The following is a 4,322-nucleotide window of genomic DNA, read 5'->3' on the forward strand; positions in this document are numbered from 1 at the left end:
TCTGAGTCTTTTCTGCTCTTTGCAGCTTTTTGCAAACACTAGAAGAATAGAGAGCAGCAGAGCATGCGCAGGGCACCCCAGCTGAGGGCATGCTGGGGGATCCCGCCTCCTTAAGGTGGATCTGTTGAGATAGCCGATAGCTGTAGTGTGTCCAGACAGGAGGAACAAGTCAGGGACCCGGTGTAGTCCTGTTGCATGTACGTGATACAGCCCTGGTGACTTTTATATGGTATGATCCAGTCACCCTGACCATGGATTTTAATTTGGGATGGCTTGGGTGTTTCGGAGCATGCTCAGAAACCTGTGCCAGGGGGTGGGGAGAAGAGGGAAGGAGAGGAGGAGTGTCTGGAGCAGCAGATGTGCCTGGAGGGAGACCTACCTGGATGGGTTTCGACATGTCAGTAAAAGGCTTGCAGCAAGTGCAGCTCACTGGATGCTGGGAAAGCAGAATCTTTGAGCATGGCCAGCTCCAAAGGTTGGTCTGAACTCTGGAAACGAGGAATAGTTTTAAGGAAAAGATGTTACAGAATTTATGGCTCTAGGGGGGAGAGGCTCTGAGTGGGCAGAGCACAACCGCACAGACTTTTCGTCATCGATTCAGATGTATCGTGGAAAAATACGCAAGCATATGCTGGATGGTTGGTTACAGACTTCTAAAGGGCTCGAACCAGCCCTGGATTAACCATTAAGCCAAATAAGCAGGCGCTTGGGGAACCACAGAATTTTTTCCCCCTAGCTCTTTCACTGTCGCCTGCCACGTCCGTTATCCAACATCAGTTTCAGTGTTTTTCTAATCGTTACAAATTTATATATGATGTTTTGTTTCGTACAATAATATTTCTCAGCTCTTATTGAGTCATTGTCTTGTCGAGCTCATCAATGGAAGGACCGAGGGGCACCGTTGTTGGACTGTGCTTAGGGCTTCAGCTGGCCTTAATCCGTCCCTGGCTTGAACTAGCACAAATTGTTGAGCCATGCGGCTGCAGTCCCCAGATCTTCAAACCTAACTCTTGTCGTTCTCATACATTCGGAATAGTAACATAGTAGGTGACAACAGATAACACCTGTACGGTCCATCCAGTCTGCCCAACAAGATAAACTCATTGCATATGGTATGTATTCCTGATCTTGGTTTGTCCTTGCTAGTTTTAGGGGTATAGACAGTAGAAGTCTGCCAAGCCCTGGCTTTCCTACCTTAATCTCTGCTAACCTTCTTTGGATCCAGTCCTACTAAACAGGATTCCTTTGTGTTTGTCCCATGCATTTCTGAATTCTGTTACCGTTTGCGTCTCTACTACCTCCCACGGGAGGGCATTCCAGGTATCTACCACCCTCTCAATGAAAAAATACTTAATGACATTTTTCCTGAGTCTGCCTCCTTTCGTCCTCCAGTTCTACCACCTTTCTGTCTCTGGAAATGGTTTGTTTGCGGATTAACACCTTTCAAATATTTTTTTTGTTACATTTGTACCCTGCGCTTTCCCACTCATGGCAGGCTCAATACGGCTTACATGGGGCAATGGAGGATTAAGTGACTTGCCCAGAGTCACAAGGAGCTGCCTGTGCCTGAAGTGGGAATCGAACTCAGTTCCCCAAAGTCCACCACCCTAACCACTAGGCCACTCCTCCACGTCTATATGCATTTAGGGGAAGTTATCAACATGGGCTACTGTTACGTCGGGTTATTTTGGCAGAGGGTCTCAGTTCGTAAAATGGGGCCGACTTAACAATAGCCCACATTGATAACATCCCCTCTTAGTCACACTAACTTACCTACTGCTTGGATCTGCAATGTCTGGCCAGTATTTAGGAGTTTCCCTGAGAAATTTCAAGGTTAATGGGGTGGGTAGGTTTGCAGTGGGATGCCATCATCCAGAGGAAGGGGCTGAGACAGAAGGACACTTTTTTTATTAGCTGGGATGCTGTCTGGGGAGTTCCACACCCACCCACAAATTAGAAGAGAGTGGTGGATACTTGGAATGCCCTCCCGAGGGAGGTGGTAGAGATGAAAATGGTAACGGAATTCAAAAGTAAGTGGGATAAACATAAAGAATCCTGTTCAGAAGAAATGGATCCTCAGCTTAGCAGAGATTGGGTGGCAGCACTGGTGGTTAGGAGGCGGGGCTAGTGCTGGGCAGACTTCTACGGTCTGTGCCCTGAAAATGGCAGATACAAATCAAGGTCAGGTATACACATAAAGTAGCACATATGAGTTTATCTTGTTGGGCAGACTGGATGGACCGTACAGGTCTTTCTCTGCCGTCATCTACTGTGTTACTATCTATACATATAAAGTATCACATACCATGTAAAATGAGTTTATCTTGTTGGGCAGACTGGATGGACCGTACAGGTATTTCTCTGCCGTCATCTACTGTGTTACTATCTATACATATAAAGTATCACATACCATGTAAAATGAGTTTATCTTGTTGGGCAGACTGGATGGACCGTACAGGTATTTCTCTGCCGTCATCTACTGTGTTACTATCTATACATATAAAGTATCACATACCATGTAAAATGAGTTTATCTTGTTGGGCAGACTGGATGGATCGTTCAGGTCTTTTTCTGCCGTCACTTACTATGTTACTATGTGCAAATGTTTGGCGGTTAAGCTTTAACATGAAGAAATGTAGAGTGATGCATTTGGGGTGAAGAATTCCAAAGGAGTTGTATGTAATATGTGCACAGACCGGAAGAGGGACCTAGGAGTAATAATGGCTGAGGATGGCCTATCCAGTCTGCCCATTTCTTAGAGGTCCTTGTACTTGTCCCAAGCTTTCTTGAATTCAGATACAGTCTTGACTTCCACTACCTCTTCTAGAAGGCCATTCCATGAATTCACCACCCTTTCAGTGAAGGTTACTCCAGCATGTGTCCTCCTGCACCTTCAGCATTTGGAGAGCAACCAAAATGACACGGGGTGTCCACCAGAAAAAAACTTACGAGAAGAGGCTTGAAACAAGTTCAAAGTATGATTTCGAAGGTCTTTTATAAACTTAAGATTGTGAGACATATCAGACCTTTTGCCACAGGGGCCAACATTCATAAGATTGTTCAATCTGTGGTCTGTCCTTCGTTGGAGTACTGCAACGGCCTGTTTATAGGAACTGCGGGTAGTGCACTGAGGGCTCTGCAAGTTGCTCAAAATTCTGTAGCAAGAGTGATCGTTATCATGTGACCCCTATTTTGAAGTCTTTACGCTGGTTTCCTATGAAGTTTCTAATTTTATTGTTGTTTTTTAAAATATTGAATGGTTGTATTTCCCCAACACTCAGTGCCACTCTGAGATGTTATCAACCTTTACGCCCTCTGAGATCCTTTCCAAAACAGTTACCTGAAATTCCATCTTTCCAGCAGTGAAGAACACTGGTCTTCCATATTCCATATTCTTTTCCTCCCAGGTCGTCTATGGAATAGTTTGCTCGTGTGCTAAGTGGTACATCGGACATACGAATAGACGGATCAAACAAAGGATAGGGTAACATTTAAGCAAACTAAGAAATCATTAATGCGAAGCACCTTTGGTAGATCACTGGACACAGGAACATCATGTCATTGAAGATTACAAATTTGTAGTGGTTATTCAGGTTTTTTTACCCCATGGTGGAGATGTTCCTAGGATCCTTCTGAGCAAGGAGCAAGAACTTATTTTCTGGTGGAACACAGTGGCCCCTAGTGGCCTGAACAGGGAAATAGAGTGGCAATCTCTTGTTTAAAAAAAAATGTGTTCCCGCACTGGTAAGTCAGCTGACAGCCATTATAAGTAGTACGCATGTGTGGACGTTCGTGCATTCAAACTCAGATGGGAGTTGCTCCTTCCCACAGTTGCTGGTATGTAAGTAACAATGCAGCGATTATAGAGCTACTTTAACCAATTTTGATTCAACTTTATATGGTCTACGTGGAGGGGCATAATTGAACGCGAACGCCTATCTCCATGGGCGTCTATGTCCAAAAACGGGTACGTGAAGAGGTGGGACAGACCGTATTTTCGAAAAAATGGTCGTTTTTCAGCTGGGCGTTTTTTTTTTGTTAGTGATAATGGAAACTAAAAATGCCCAGCTCAATAACGTCCTAATCCGAGCCATTTGGTCATGGGAGGGGCCACGATTCGTAGTATACTCGCCCCCCTGACATGCCAGGACACCAACTGGGCACCCTAGAGGTCAGTGCGGTGGACTTCAGACAACACTTCCACATGCATAGCTCCCTTACCACGTGTGCTGAGCACCCAACCCCCCTCCCCCAAAACCCACTACCCACAAATAGCTCTTAGGGGTGAAGGGGGCATCTACATGTGGGTACAGTGGGTTTTG

The sequence above is a fragment of the Microcaecilia unicolor genome, chromosome 3 (assembly GCF_901765095.1).
Source record: "Microcaecilia unicolor chromosome 3, aMicUni1.1, whole genome shotgun sequence".
NCBI lineage: Eukaryota > Metazoa > Chordata > Amphibia > Gymnophiona > Siphonopidae > Microcaecilia > Microcaecilia unicolor.